Raw genomic sequence first — 17,953 nt, forward strand, 5'->3', positions numbered from 1 at the left:
TATTAGGTGTGTCCCAGAAAAAATAAAACCCTGTATTAGGGGCGATGCCTTTTCAAGGGTGTTCTTATTACAAATTTGCCATTAATGTTAAAATGTTATATCGATTTGAGAACGAAGACTCCCGTTTCATGTAAAATCCTAGTTCCCAAGTACCTCCATTTGGATAGGGCAATCTATGTGTGTATTTGAGTTTTGTCAGACGTGTATCAATCAGATATGGTTATTTACGTCTGGGACCGACCTTTAACGTCACCATCCGAAAGACGTGACCAAGGCTCCAACCTCGAACCTCTGCATCAATGTGTAACTTCCCCACATAGCTTAGATTACAGGCGCACGCCACAACGCCCAGTTGTTCTTAAGTTCTTAAGCACCTCATTTCACAGCAACTTTAGTTCTGAAGGGAGTGGTTTTAGGTTTCGGGGCTACACACCCCTGCCCTTTCCAAATCCCACAAAAAAGAAAACCCGTCTTTGGAGCTAGAAACCCAATTGATTGAATATGTTTAGATCATAGTTTTAACATTAATAGTGAGAAGGAAAATTCTTCTTTTATTTTGACACTAAATTCTTAGTGAATTGTTCACGCATTCCGAAGTAAAAACAATTAAGGAAAGTGTGTCAGAAACGATATGCGCGGAAACTCATGCGTGACTCTGATTAACTCTTAGAATGCCAGACAAGCATATGGCTCTTTGGTATTAAGCGGTGCCAACTGGAGACATTCGTACTAATCACTCAGAAAATAATGAGCCAGGCATTTGATGTGACCATGGTACACTGTGGAAACCGCTTTACATAATCGATAAGAAATTTTCAAAATTCATTTTTTAGGTTATTCATCCACCAACTCCAAAGTCATACTAAAATAATGATAATAATAATATTCTAATTCAAATTCAAATTCAATTCGGTTTCATTAAACAATACTCATCAAAAAGTCCAAAGACTAACAATGTGAGTTTACATTTTTAAAAATACATAACAGAGAAATAAATAAATACATAACATGCAGTGACCATTAAAGAAGAAAAAAATATATAAAATGTTTAAAATGCAATAATAGTATAAAAAAGAAAGAATGAGCAGATGCATGTAATAAGACAGATTTAATTTATATACAGTGCGTCCCACAAAAAACGAAACCGAGATTTAGCGATGATTTAACATATCTTAATCATAAATACAATAGACAAATGACCTACCAATGTAAAGCTAAGAATCTCCTCTTTCATCTGATATTACTTATATTATTCTTCATTCACGCATGAGTGAGCAAAAACAATTTGAAGAAAGGATACCAAAAACTCATTTGGCAGGGGGTATCTGAATTTCAAAAAGAAAATCACATGCCTAAAAAGTTCAATATCTGTTCTTTTATTTGATACCTTAATCACAGAAAATGGTCAAGAAGTAAAAAAGTTATGTTCCCTCGAAACAATGCTTGTATTTCCATAATTTCATTAAATAAACGTGTTTTCACCGGTTTCCCACAGAAGCTATCGCACGGTAACAAAAGACTTAATGCATGGCTGATCGTCAACAAAACGGAGTGTCGAGTGAGTTTAAACGCTGGCCTGTAAAACCTCTTCATTTTATGTAATTATTGAAATTCAAGCCTTATTTCAAATAACCAGAAATTTGTTATTTCTCTACCATTTTCTGTAATTGAGGTATCAAATTAAGCAGCAGATATTGAACTTTTTGAAAATGTGGCTTTCATTTTGAAACCCAGATACAGCCCGCCAAGTGACTTTTTGGTATCCCCTTTTCAAATTGTTTTTGCTCACTCATGCGTGAATGAGAAATAATCTAAGTAATTTCAGATGAAATAGGAGGTTCTAAGCTTTACAATGGTAGGTCATTTGTCTATTGTATTTGTGATTAAGTTATGATAAATCATCGCTAAATCTCGGTTTCGCTTTTTCTGGGACGCACTTTATAAAAAGCAGGTGAAGAGCAAGAAAGTGGAGCAAGCATAGCAGTAGTTCAGATTCTGAACGATTTTATTTAAGAGCAATCCCCCAACCGCTGCCAGGCCGAGAGATGGCGTGATCCCGAATTGTACGGGCGAGGAAAAGCCCGTACAATTCCTCGCCCGTACAATTCGGGATCACGCCATCTCTCGGCCTGGCAGCGGTTGGGGGATTGCTCTTAAATAAAATCGTTCAGAATCTGAACTAGCATAGCAGGAGTAAGCATGTGAAAGGGTGAGAATAGAGAGGGGGATGTAGCAAAAGTAAAGGAAAGAGGGAAAATTTAATGAAGGAGGAAAAGAAAAAGACCCACAAGTAACCAATAAATTGCAGATTACAAATATTATAAGAATTATGTGTAACAAAAAAAGAAAGAAAAAAAGGGACATGATGGCGATCATAATAGACGAGAAAGTGGGAAAGAGCAACAGGGAGATAGAGAGAGAGAAGGAGGGAGAAAGAGAGAAATAGAAAGGTCAGACAGGATCTGAAAGAAGGACATCATATCTAATCATAAGTTACATAAGTAAACAATATATACATAGAAAAAAAGGTAGGCATCAATAATGAATACCGGCCAGACACCAAATGAAAGGGAGTAATACAAAAATATAACATTAATGATTTGCATTACTGATTTACATTACAACGCTGTCCAAAGTGAATGAAGCAAGTGGGAGTTTGATGCATTGATGAAAGGAATACTATAGAAAAGGAGAAAGAAACAAGAGAGCAAAAAAAGATAGAGAAATAGATAAAAAGGAGAAAAAAAGGGGGAGAGAGAGACAGGAAAAGAAAAAATACATCACATCCAGTTAGGGAATATTGCACAACAGGTACATGAAAATGTTAAAATGCAATCATAAAACTTACGCAATAAATGTGAGAGATAACTGTTTTGAAAATTACATTCATAATACATTTGGACAAACATTAAAATCAAAAACAAAAATGAGAATCATCCCCAGGATGAGTAAACTGACAAGCATATGTGCAAATAGAACTATCTGAAGATTTATATAAACGTAGCAGATAACAGTGGGATGAAATCAGAAAAGAGAAGTTGTAGAAAAGTAAAAGAAAGGGGGAGAGATGAAGGGAACAAGGAAAAAGAGAGGAGAAAAAGTGAGAGAGAGGAGAGAAAAAGAAAACAGCACAAAGGAATATTGCACATCAAATGAGAGAAAAATAATTAATGCATACAGATATAGTCTTAAATTAACCATACATGCATTCAATAGGCTAGCAGGAATAACAATATAACTGAATAAATTGAACACAGTAAATTCACTGACTGTTTAAAGTTCGAATGAAATAAGGGATGGGGGAATTCCAATATCTGTCAGTTCTCATCCTGGGAAGGGAAAGTGCAGATGCATTCCTCAGAGTACGACCACAGTCACTACCTCTATCTGCAGGAAGGAGATGTCGATGCACCTTAGATTTGAGAAGAGATTGAGCAAATTTAAGTGAAAGGGTAGAGCGTCTCTCTTCTAGAGAGGTTACATTGAATTATGAGAGCAATTGATCATACGGTTTAATGTTCGGGTATGAGATAATCCTAAGAGCTCTTCTCTGAACACGCTCAATGCAGGCAGAGGGGTCACATGTGATGCCAGATGTCCAAACAGGAGCTGCGAATTCAAGCGTCGGTCGAATATACATCTTGTATATGATGGCAAGATCTTTGGCGTTCACACCATTTCTCCGAAGCTTGGTCAGGATGTAAAGTCTTCTAGAGGCATTGGAGATCAGACGACTCACCTGTTCATCCCATTTGAGATTATTCTGAAGCGAAATCCCCAGAAGCTTCAGGGATGAAACAACTTCTAGTGTATAAGAGTTGATGTCAAGTATAATTGGTGGTGGTGGTTGGCGAAGAAATGAGAGCTACATGGCTTTACACTTGGAAGCATTCGGAACAACAACATTAGAGTTACACCATTGAACCAAGGCGTCGACGTTGGATTGCAGCTGGGATGGCTGTGATTTCTTCAATATCTCAACCAGGGTTAAATCATCCACATACTTCCACCTGTTAGCACAATCAACGGATGCGTCGTTCACTAAAACAAGGAAGAGAATGGGCCCGAGTTGCGTACCTTGGGGCACACCGCACGTGATGGTATCCTCTTCTGATGCCTTGCCATGGTAGCGTACAGTTTGCTTCCTGTTGCAAAGAAAGCTGCAGATGGTAGGGATGATTGCTCTATCGACACCTAAGTCAATCGTGTGATTAACATGGTCGAAAGCTTTGCTAAAATCGACAGTACAAAGATTAACAAAAGTCCTTCCCTTGTCAATTTCTTTGTGGATAGTATCAAGAAGGCTAACTGAAGTAGTGCGAGACTGAATTACCATGAAGATTGTCAAATTGACGATGATCAACTAATGGGCGAATGTCATTCAGGATCCAGTCTGCAAAAAAACTTTCAAAGATACGCGCAAGAGTTGGTGTGATAGAGATGGGCCGGAGTTGGTCGTAGCTGGTAACTGGACTAGTTTTAGGGATAGCACTAATAGATGTAGTCTTCCAAATGTCCGGGAAGCAGCCTTCACTGAGGCACAGATTGAAGAGAGTGGTCAAAGGTTCAGAAAACTCAAAGGCAAATTCCTTCAGCAATCTGGAGGGGGGGTCACAGGGATGACAAGCCTTGGTAGTGCTGATTCGACACAGACGCTTGTAAACTTCTCGTCAGTCAATCACTGGAGCCGGTGAGGGTGCTGGCAGGAACGCTGGAAGAGCAGTCAAAGAAAGTGGAGGCAAAGAAGAACAGATAGCAGCAAAATGTATGTTCAACTCATTTTCAATGTCAAAGTCAGATTTGTCACCAGATGCACGATCAAGCTGTTTCTTACGGATGCCAGCAAGGTGGCGAATCTGCTGGTGCCACCTCCCAGGCTCCGATTCCTTCAGGTGTTGAACTTTGACAGAAACAAGCTCAAATTGTTGTCTGAACTTGAGGTTAATCAAGTTGTTTAGTTCAGAGGCCATTTCATGAGAATTGCTATGAGAAACAGTACTCCAGTCCATTTCTTGGATCCATTGTCCAAAACTCCGGATAGAAGAGTCACGGAAAGGCCGATAAGATGACTTGTTCGACTTCCTCGGAGGTGGTGGAGCAGTAGGACAAACAGTAATCACATTGTGGTCACTGGAGGCTATTGGTGAGGAAATGTGCGGGTCCTCATATTCCTCATTAATGTCTGTCAGGATCTTATCTTATCCAGAATAGCCAGATGACGTGTAGGCTTATTCACTAACTGGGTAAAAGAGCAATGTCTCTCTATATCATTGGTGTCTAGATCGTTGAAATCTCCCATGATAATAAAAGAAATGTTCGCGTACTGAAGACGAATATGGTCGACCATGCTAATGATATGCTCTTTAACTTTGTCTTGGTGTGGCGATCTTGGAGGAACATAGATCACACACACGCAAATGTCTCGGGCCAGGTGTACAGCTGGTGATGACTTGAGGAGCACCCATAGGACTTCAACTTCAAAATCCAAATCGCTGAAAATCTCTCTACAGTTTAAATCCTCACGCACATAGATGGCTACACCGTCTCCTTTTTTCCCTCTGCGGTTCATATGAAAGATGCGATATGACGGTAGACGACATGCATTCACTGGTGTATTGTCGGAGAACCAAGTCTCTGTTACTGCAATCAGATGCGTGTCCTTAAACCGGATCAGCACTGTCGCATGAAATTGGTTGAATTTGTTAGTCAATGATCGAGCATTAAAAAGCATCAAACTAGGCATACACTTTGGAGTACGGTGTTGAAGCTGCACATTAACCAATGTTCTACGAGGTCTGAGAGTAGGAGCATGCCATCAGCATGACAAGACCTGTTGCTGATGCGAACCTCAATAGATCTAGTTGAATTAGTTAAATCAGATGGTGTTACAGTGACCATAGTTAGACGTAAAGTTGACATCTGACAAACACGACGTTGTCGACCGCCTCGCCTATAGAGTTCTAAGGATGCCTAAGTCTGGGAGATTATTGAAAATGTTGGATGGTAGTGGACATTTTTCGAAGTTATTCCTGATTTTATACTGTTCTGCAACGGAGTACTGGGTAGATCTTAAATTGGGCATGGTGTGAGCAAATTCAATTGATTATAATAATAATAATGATAATAATAATAATAATAATAATGATAATGTGACTTGTAAAGCGTCAAATTCACTCTGTAGAGTGGTCAAGGCGCATAAAGAGCTATGAGTTAAATTAAAGAGTTTTCAGAAGATTTATAGTTCATTGTCATCTGTTTAATTGTCCAAACTGGTTAGTGGTCTTCTAGAAAGCAGTTTGAATACATAATGAGCCAAGACTTTTGACCCGCGGATTCTGAATTTACAAACATCATCCATAATTTTTTTTTTTTTGCACACACACAACAAAAGTTTAACATCCATCAAAAATATCTGAAAACCAATTTGAATAGTTAATGAGCTGACATACGACCTTCGGACATTTTTAGTACACACACACATATGCACCACACTTTTTTCAACACACACATGCACCCCTATCACGCACACACACACAATGCGAGGGTTATTTGCGTTCAGTAACGTTCTTGAACGTCATTTCTTTTTGTTAAGTTGACTCCCAAGGTCAACAGTTTTAGGTCTATCGGGGAAAGGTATAGCACGACTGTGTATGATAATTGCGTGGAAAAAAAGACCCGCCATCGTGCTGAAATATCTTCCTTCTTTATTTTGCTGATTTTTGCAGAATTCTTTGGAACATATTTTTGTTCTTATTGATATATACAAACACTTGGCGGTTATTTACTTTGATTCGGTACAAACTAATTTTGAAATCATTACCAAAGCAATCATTTATCTTTAAATCATCATTGATAATATGCAATAGAATTCCCCATTTATGAAATATATGAAATACAGAAATAAGAAGGAGGTGCTTACATGAGACGTCGCAAAATAAAACGTAAAAAATCGCTAAAAGAAAGACAATAAATTATGTGTATGCCATAACACTTTTATGTGAAAATGAGTTACACTGAATACAGAATGAGGATACAAACTAGTATATAGAGTCCATCTCTCTCTCTATATATACATATGTATATGTGTGTAGGGGTGTGGCGGTGTGTGGATGTGTGTATTTTATATACAGTGCGTATCAACAAAAGTTTACACTTTGAAAAAGCCCTGGGAATTAAAAAAAAAACATGTGGGTAATTTTTTCACATATAATCTTGGGTTTGGGTCTCATCTATCCAATGAAAGTAAAAGTTTTGACAAAATGTTACACTTAAGAGAGCACTGTCCATTTTTGTAAAGCTCGCAGAAATCTGTTTGCGCAGAAATGCTCGTTTTCACGCTGTATCAAGGGGAAAGGGCGAAATCAAACTTACCCTGCGAACCATTTCTCATACATTTCCCTTGCACTTTTAGTCAAATGAAATAAAACGGATGCATTCAAGCATTTTGTAACATTTTGCCACCCAAATTGAAATTTCAACACTTAGTAAGCACAACCTTTACCCTTTTTGTGCCAGCTGGAACTGAGGACATAACTGAATCTGAAAAAAAGTTTATATCAGACATCTCCAGCATTTTTTCACTAAGTTTTTATCATTTTTATCATTTAAAGTGGGTTAACATTTCATTTTTCATTTAATACATGTTTTTCCACACTTTTTCTAAGCTTGACAATGATTAACAAAATGAAAATCAAGCCTAACCCATTTCATGTAAATCACAGCTCAGTGTAAAGCAAATATCGTCACGATGGCCTCGGTGTGTGGGGGAGTGGGGTGGGGCACAATGCACTCTTCGAAGTGTTTTGGGCAAGGAAACGAGTTTAAAAAGGTAAAAGATATCTTCAAATCAATTTTACTAGCTAAATTCCATGCGTTATTCAGTACTATGGTCTACTTTTATTCTACTATTTCAAAGTTCTGCGCAACTCTTTTTTCACTAACTGTTCAAAAGTAAGTGGTGCTCACTCAAGCGGAAATATTTTTTGACAGTTATATCGTCATTTGCTTAAATGGATCTGTACCAATGTTAAAATGTGGAAAAATCTTCAGGATATTACAAATGAATAATTTTACAGGATTTTTTCTAAGTGTAAACTTTTTTTGGATACGCACTATATATATCTTTTTACTCTCCTCGTAAGACCAGGCCAAAATCGAAATATTTTTGACGTTGACCAATCCTCTCGCCCGACTCTTCCTATCCGACACCGCATACCCCCCCCCCCCAATCTCCCCCCCCCCCCTCTCCCTCTCTCTCTCTGTCCATCTATCTTTTTGCTCTCTTCACAAGCCCAAAATAAGAAAAACAAACATAGTTGACAAATTAGATGCAGTATATCCTTGGAAATCCAAATATTGCCCATACCAGCATTTGTGCAGGTTTAGTAATTACCATTATTGCAAACGCTTTTAAAGCTTCGACTCTTATTAGTCCAGTCAATCTAGCCAGAATAGGGGGGTAACCCACCACTAATTGCAACACGAGATATTCCACTGAAATTCTTTTGAGGAAGGTCCCCTAAACCAGAGGCGTCGATCCTGGGGGGGCAGGGGGGGCGATCGCCCCACCAATGAAAATATTGGGGGGGGCAAACATATCGTTTTGCCCCCCCAATAATTCCGCATGTGCAAATAAATAAAATAAAATTTTAATGTTACACAGAAATCAGCAAGCAAGATTGAGATAAAAAATTTGTTCTTTATTTAAAATCATGCTCAAAATGTCCGCTTTTTAAGATTGGAATATCAAAATTTTCAGCTCGCGCTTCGCGCTCGCATTATTTTGGTAGCAAAACCCCATACTTTTCATAATTAAAAAGGTGAATAGAATGTCCCGTTTTCAGTTCTAAACATCAAAAATACTCTCGCTTCGATTTGCAATAATCTTTTGTTGGATATATATCTTGTTCTTTATTAAAAACGTCCATTTAACTCAATTTAATATGCAAATTTCATAAATTTCCACTGCTTGGATTTCTTGGGACTTTTAGTATGTTGTTTAGGGGACCTTCCTAGAAAGCATTGCAGTGGAATATCTCGTGTTGCAATTAGTGGTGGGTCAAATCCTATATTGACTGGACTATATAGCGATGTACGCTTTTTGAAATATAATTAATGATCGACTGAATTCCTGAATGGAGGAGGAAGAGCTATACTTGCCCAATCCCATCAATGCACGAGCCGATTTTCAGCATTATTCGCGAGACTGCAATACAACGAATCTTCAGAATGAGACGTTTGGTAAGTATGCATATATTTCTGGTCATAATGATAAGGCCGTGAATAAGATATATACTCTTTCAAATTCTTAGATTGAAATACATTCCGATCAGGGACCAATCCATGTTGGATTGAAGTTTTAAATCTAATAGATTTAGAATTCAATCTTATTCGATTGAACATTCCTATCCAATTTTGGATTAGTCCCTGACCACAATCATGACAATAAATTACATTGATTTTTAATCTACGAAATTTAATATACGGAGAGAACATTGGCTCTTTAACATGCGTGTCAAATAAACGTCTATTTGATTGGGCGAATTTTATAATGATTTTTTGTTTTCGTCTTTGCAGTAGACATGCATTGCTTAATTGGTTCAAACTAAATATAAGAAAAGAGAATTGTGGATAAGAAACGAATAAAAGAGAGCTTTGTTAGCTTCGAATCTGTACACTTTTAGAGTAAGAAAGATTATATTAAGACACTATCTATTCTATTCTAAAATGATAAGAGGCGCTTTTAGATTTTAGCAAATTCCCTCAAAGTGAATGTCACTATTCCATTCCATTACAATACTATCAAGATCAGTCAGCCTGCAAGCCCCTGTGTTAATGAGCAAATGAGCAAGATTTATCAAAGTCCTCTCGTGGCTAAATTCATGTCCCAACAAAATCTCGTGAATAGTGAGACTTTCTTTCTCAAAGAATTTAACCACTTTCTCTTTGAGTAATATTGATTATTTTTGTACCATGGAAAAGAGTACATGTTAAGGCCACCGCACACCTTACGACTGGTCTCCGACCCGATTTCAGAATAAAATGTAATAGAATTTGATGCTAATATTGAGACTTGGAATAAGTTACTGTGTAATGTTCGAAATCATCGTACGAATACCTATGATCAAATTTATGACTATGCTATCATCATTCTTAGAATAAAAGCGAATTTGATATCTAGTCGTAATGACGTCATAGCAGTCTTGCGATTGGCTACGATTTGAAACTAATTTGGACTTTACTCCAAAATAAGGGCTTGCAATTTTTCAAAATTGTTATAATATAATTATTTCAATTAATTCTAACCTCAAATAAAATGATATGTTCCATTCACATCTTCAGATAATGAGCAAAACGTGATTTGTTCCAAAATCGGGTCGCAGACCAGTCGTAAGGTGTGCGGTCGCCTTTACTCTTTTATAGTGGTTATTTCTTTTGAATAAAATATTTTGATAAATAAGTTAATTTTTGACCTGAAAAGATGCCTCAAACAGAATTTTCTTCCTCTGTTTTCACTTGCAAATTGTGCAACATCTTGTGTGTAAGGCACAAACATTATTTATATCATCAGAAAGCTCAAACTCTATACTTTCTTACAGTGTCACTCTTGATATTTGGCATCTTTTGAATGGGTCAGCAGCCAGCTACATAAAATCTAGAGTTCTGTTCTGATTGGCTGAATAATGTTTTCAAAACAACAGGTGCGGGTCATTTGAAGAGATTACTACATGGTGAGTGTGTCCTTGCAGAGTGTGGGGAACATTGGAATTTGCGTGGGTGTGTGGTCTCTATGACCAATCAGAGTGCAGTATTCTTGTCTTTGAGCTGCTAAATGTACTTGGCCTATAAAAAGCTGGCTGCTGACCCATCTAAAATACATCTTCTTATAAAAATTATATCATATTAAAGCTTAAACCTTCAGCTTTATCAAAATTTAAAAATCATTTGTGCTCAAACAGAAATTAAGTGTGAAAACAACAACTTTTTTGCATGAAAATAATCATTTTGTTTCATGTTTTAGATCAAAGGTTTCCCCTATATTGCAAAGTTTTCTTATAAATCCAAACACATGACCTAAAAGAATGATTCTTCTTCTTAACAAAGATACCAAAAATATGAAATTTGGTCAACATTTAGAGCAACAATAGCCCGAATAAAAAGAGGTGTTTCGGTCCGCACCAAGCTCATTAACAATGCAAAAACCCTCTAGTCATGAATATCACTTGGATAAAAGAAGCTACTTTTTCATGGCTTGCCGACTGACTGTGATTATACATCTTCTGAATGTATTGAATGATAGTTTCACTACTTGAATTTACGCCAGTGGAAGAGGAGGAGGAGTAATCGTTGTCGCTATAGTAATGATAAATATGAGTAGTCGTCAGGGGCGTCGATCCATTTTTCAGATGAGGGGAGGGCAAAATCATGAATCAACGTTCCAAAGGCGCTCAATCACACAAACCAAATATACCCACACACACACACATAGGCTTATATATATATATATGTTTTATATATATATATATGTAATATATATATATATATATATATATATATATATATACATGTTTATTTATATATATATACATATTTATATATGACTCATGAGATGGAGACACATATCTCACCAACAAATTAATGCGAGAGCGAAGCGCGAGATGAAATCTTTTAGTAAACTGACCTGAAAACAGGAAAAAGGTACATGTTTAGGATTGTTTGTAGTAACTCATGAGGAGGATTCATATCTCACTATATAGATAATGCGAATGCCGAGAGCGAGCTGAAAATTCTTTATATTCTGACCTGACAGCTTGATATTCTAAGAATTTTTGGTACCAATGATTATGATGGGTAACTAAAAGAACAATAGATGCGAGAACGAAGCGCGAGCTGAAAATTTTGATATTTCGATCTGAAAAAAATGACAGTTTAATGGAGGTTTTTAGTAAAGAACAAGAAATATATCCAACAAAAGATTATTGCAAATCGATGAGGGAGTTCTTTTGAGGTTTAGAACTGAAAATGGGACATTCTATTAACCTATTTAATTATGAAAAGTATGGGTTTTTGCTACAGAAATGATGCGAGCGCGAAGCGCGAGCTGAATTTTTTTATATTCCAATCTGAAAAACGGACATTTTTAGCACGATTTAAAAAAAAGAACGAGTTGTGTATCTCAATCTCGCTTTCTGATGCCTCTGTAAGATTACAATCTTATTTTATTTTTGCACATGCGGAATTATTGGGGGGGGGGCAGAACGATATGTTTGCCCCCCCCCCCAATATTTTCATTGGTCGCCCCCCCCCCTGCCCCCCAGGATCGACGCCTCTGGTAGTCGTGGCAGAAGACAATGCGAAACAATGCTATATACACTGTTTAATATGTTACAGCTTGTGTTAGTTACCCCAGCATGAATGGAGCGACTTGTACAGATGCTCTCGATGGATATGCCTGCCATGCAGTGCTTCGGGGAATTCACATGAAACCAATGCGAACATGGTAAAATGATTAATGAATTATATTTGTATTCATGATAATAGTAAGCAGCGTTAATAGTATGCAGCGCTTAGAAACATTGTATTAAGCGGTATATAAATGTTGCATATTATCATCATCATCATAATCATTATTACTATAATTATTATCATTATTATTATCAACGCGGGCGGTGAAAATGGTGGTGTAATAAATTAACATTTAGTGCTGGGGCCGAGAACCCGGAGTAGTAGTAGTAGTAGTATTTATTTCCGTATTAAAAGCACAATTATATACAATAAAATACGGTGGATAGCCCACATTCAGCGTGACTGGCACAGTCACGCTGGTCTTCCGTGGGGTCCAAAACATTTAATATTAACATATAAGTTAGGCACAATAAAAGCAGATTAAAATAACAGACGTACAGAAGATAAATGAGAATAATGACGAACATAAATGATTAAAAATACAAATATCAACAGTAAACATATTCGGATAAAACACCGCAAAAACGAACAGAAAAACAAAAATTAAGGGGTGCAAACCTAACAGGGAATGGGGGAGGGGGTACCGGAGTCCATGTGGCTACAGATCAACAATCTTAGATTTGAAAATATTAATACTAGGGGATGATTTAATGAGAGGAGGAAGGGAATTATAAGCTATGGCGCTTTTATACTTGAAGGATCTTTTGAGGTAATTTGTTCTTGGTTTGGGTAATTTAAATTTGGTTCCGAAACGGGAGGGATACGTATGTGATACTAACTCAAATTCATTTCTTAAATATTTTGGAGATAGATTATTCATGATCTTATACATGATAATAAGGGAATGGTCGCTTCTTCTTTTGTCCAACAATTGCCAATTAAGTGTATTATGCATTTCCAAAATAGATATATGAGATTCGGGTTTAATCTGGAGTATAATACGACCTGCTCTGTTTTGTAGTTTTTGGAGGCGGTCTGTGTATTTCCTAAAGGATGCATGGTAAACAACATCACCATAATCAAAGTAGGGGAGGATCAATGAACTTTATATTAATTTCAGAATCGATTCACCTAGGGATAGCCGCAATCTTCCAAGAAAGCCGATTAATTGACCTATTTTTTGCAACATGTTATCTATATGCAATTTAAAATTCAAATAATCATCAACTATGATGCCTAGGTATTTGACATGATGAACTTGTTCTAATAGGGTATTATTTAAGGAAACATGAAGGACATTTTGTTTAGAAATCATATTCTTGCTTCCAATGAGCATACAGACCGTTTTTTGACAGTTAACACTTAACTTATTCTGGCACATCCATTGGTACATATTTTCTAAATCTGAATTCAGGGCCTCGTTGGTTCTATCAATGGAGGGGTGTGGAAAATACAAAACGGTGTCATCCGCATACAATTGGATATGACATGTCTTAATACATTTCACTAAATCATTGACATATAATATAAAGAGCAGTGGCCCCAGGAGTGATCCTTGGGGCACACCGCAGTTAATAACTGATTCATTAGAGTATTCCGAATTAATAAGAGTCCTACAAGCCCGGTTTGACATGTAACTTCGAAACCATAAGGATGGTGTGCCAGAAATGCCTAAGTTATTCATTTTTTTTCATAAAAATATCACAAATCACGGTGTCGAATGTTTTTTTTAAATCGACGAAGACGGCCCCAATGTAATGTTTCAGATCGACTGAGTGAAACCAGTCATCGGTTACCTTTAGGAGAGTGGTAATGGTTGAGTGCCGTGGCCGAAAACCGGATTGGGCAGGTGTCAAAATATCATTCTTTCGCAAAAAATCTAAAACTTGCCGTTGGACAACCCTTTCCAGTATTTGAGATACGCAGGGCAAAATTGAGATGGGCCTATAATTCGAAGGAGAATTTTTATCGCCACCTTTGTGAATTGGGATAATCTTGGCTTTTTTCCATTGTTGCGGAAATATACCACTTGACAAAGATCAATTAATCAACTTAGCAATACTCATTGATATCTCCATAGAGCATGCCTTCAAGACAAAGACAGATATCTTATCAACACCGACAGACTTAGTGTTTTTAAGATTTCGTATGATTTTCAAAACATCATGTTCGTTCACCTGAGTAAATGCAAAAGTCTCATTTGTATGATTATCATTTTCTGTATGGGGGTTCATATCGGGTATTTCACTTGCTAATTGTCTCCCTAAATTTGCAAAGTAAGTGTTGAATAGGTTAGTAGTTTCAGTATTACAATCCGAGTTAGACGAAACTGTAGGTATTTCATGTTTTTTATTCGGAATAATGGACTTTAAGGTTTTCCAAGTCTGTTTCGGGTTTACCTTAAAATTTGTAAATTTATCAGAGTAATACCGTTTCTTTGATTTCCTTACTTCATTCGTTACCTTATTTCGTAATATTCTGTACTCGCACATATTTTTTTCATCTTTCAGTTTGCAAGCCTTTCTTTTAAGTTTGTCACGTTTTTTCATGAGTTTACAAATATTTGCATTCATCCATTCATCCAAGGGGAACCCTTTGTACTTATTCTTTTTGAACGATTTGGCATGTGTTTGTCAACAACTTGTAAAAACACATTTTGCCATAATTCGATAGCATCATCAACTTAATTACATTGATCTTTACTTCCCCAATTCTGGTTACGAATATCATTTCTAAAGTCATCACTATTGAGCTTGCTGCAACTTCTGAAAGTGATACATTTGGGCTGAGCACAAATCTTAGAGTTCCAGGTCAGGAAGCTAATCGAATGGTCACTCATTCCGTTATGAATTACGCCGTGATTCACTACGTTTTGGGTGTTGTTTGTTAATAGATGATCAATCAGTGTTGCAGAAACATTTGTGATTCTTGTTGCTTCTTTGGTATTGACTTGGACCAGAGAATAAACATTATTTACATCAACATATTTCTTGGTCATGCTTGATAAGGATTAAGCTAGGATATCCCAGTTGACGTCACCTGCAATAACTATGTCACAATTCATTGTGTCCATAACGCTAAGAAATCTTTCATACAAATTAAAGATTCCAATATCTGAAGATGGTGGTCTATACCAAGTTGATACGATGAGAGGTTTTGAAAACTTGAGATAAACCTTAATAACAATTGCTTCTAAATCATCAAGGATTTCATGAATTATTTTTTCAAAATGTAATGATTTGTGGAGATAAATGGCTACTCCACCACCCTGTCGAACTCTGTCTTTACGAATCAAATTATAATCGTTAATCATGATTTCTCTATCATAGATAGATTCATCTATTTTGGTTTCATTAACTGCGAATACCTGAACCTTGTTAGTCTTAACAAATGTTCTCACTTCTTCAATATGTCTCAGTAGGCTGTTAACATTTAAATGGGCGATCTTAAGGCCATTACCACGTAATTATTGGTAGTATAACCATGTATACAAGCAATGTTTCGGTTGGTAGTATTTTGTACTGACATTAATTGACTCTGGGATAGTGATATTTTTCGATTAGTCATTATAGAAGGGCATGTCTTTAAAAAAACAAATGTTGCATTGCCAACCGAAAAAGTTCTCTGACTTGTCATTGTAGATCTCTTCAGGAATACCAGCACAGATGATATGTATCCATTGGTTGCATTTAGTACACTTCAGTCCCTTCTGATTGTTCTTAACCGGTTTCATACAACAGGCACATGGGTATTTTCACCTTCCAGAACAGATCAGTTCGTTCAGCGGCGTAACAGGGGTCGGTGGCCAGGGGGGGGGGGGCAAGAGCCAAAAATTTCCCGGTCATATCATGGAACAGGCAATGGCGTCATAAGGCAAAAAATTTGAGGGGGCGATATGGCGTATCGGGCAAATATATAATATATATAAGCGAGCGAGCGAAGTGAGCGAGCAAATGTTTTTGACATTTTTATTGCAAAAATCCAATTTTGTGATAGATTTTGACATAATGTGTTAAAAAGATGATATCATATTTCACCCTCCTCTCTTTCCTTTTTTCTCTCTTTTTTGTACGCCACGGTGAACAGGATTTTTGTTATGATTGTGAGCATCATGGCGAAGCTCTATATGCTTGAGGGGGCCGAGTATGGCGCTTCTGGCAATAAGTAGCTTAATAAAGGTCCCGAGCGAGCGAAGCGAGCGAGATAAAAACATCACATTTTCATGAGAATCTAACATGAAGATAGATTTTAACGTGATATTCAAAAAAATATAATACACTTTCCTTTCTTTCCTCTTTTTTTTTGTTTGGTTGTAGAACTTTTAGGGGCCATGGTCCAACTCATCCATATAACAGTGCTTTATGGGTGGGGTCCAGGGCAGAGCCCCGGAACTTCTTGATATCAAAGCCATTTTAAACCTTACAGATGGCCACTTATTTTAATCAAATTGCGTGTATATTTATATAGCTTTAACACAACACATAAATTCAATGCAGTTGTGTATCGTAATCATCCAAATATTGTGAGGGGCACACCATAGCAAATGTGGGAAAATTTGTAAAAAGTCGCCAGCGAGCGAAGCGAGCCAGAAAAAAAATGGCCTGTTAAAATGAAATTCTAATTATGTGATAGATTTTTACATCATTACAGCAAATATCATGTCATATATTTTTGTTCATTCATCTCATTTCGCTGCCTCCTTTATTTTCTTTTATTTCCCCTTGGCTGTGGAACCATCCCCCGGTACGCCAGTGCTTCAACGTAAAGCTTAATGCAGGAAGGGTCCATGTAGGGGCCCGTTATAGAACCCATTAAAGGTTACAGATGAAGAGCCCCCACTGCACGGGGTCTTGATTCTAGGACAGAGCGTTTGGAGATTTAGCAAGTTTATGATAGACTTTCATACAACATTATGCTTTATACCATCCATTTTTCTTCCCGCTCGTTATCTCAATCCTCGGCAGCCCGGTGGTGTACGTTTTCTTGTCCCTATTCTTTATTTTCCAATTTAGATTTTGGCTAATTCCATTCTGCCTTTATTTCCCGCTTTTGTTTGCCTTTTTGTCATCTTTAATTTATTTCCCTGTCTTACTAATCATGCTAATGTATTATATCGGGGCGAATTGTTCTTTGTCACTTGTTCTTTTTTCCTTCCTTTTCCCGTTATCTTTCCGTTTTCCCTTTTTTTTCTTAGTTTTCTTTTCCCTTTTCCTTTCCCCTTCCCTTTCCCCTTTCCCATTTTTTATTTTCTTCCCTTTCCCTTTCCCTTTCTCCCTTTTTTTTTCCCCCCGTTTTTTTTTTTTTTTCCCGGTGAGCTCCGACAGGGGGGCAGCTTGCCCCCCTGCCCCCCCCCCCCCGCCTGTTACGCCACTGCACGGAGCTATTAACACTCTGTGTTAAGCCAGTTAGTTCCACTCTGCGCATGATTAGAAGATTTTGCGCATGATCAGAGGAAGGTCATTTGTACTAAAGTGACATTGTGGTTTAAAATTTAATGAGATAAGCACCAAATTCGATGTCTTGATTATTCATATATTCTTTTGAATTG

This window comes from Lytechinus pictus, unplaced genomic scaffold, assembly GCF_037042905.1.
Source record: "Lytechinus pictus isolate F3 Inbred unplaced genomic scaffold, Lp3.0 scaffold_20, whole genome shotgun sequence".
Taxonomy (NCBI): domain Eukaryota; kingdom Metazoa; phylum Echinodermata; class Echinoidea; order Temnopleuroida; family Toxopneustidae; genus Lytechinus; species Lytechinus pictus.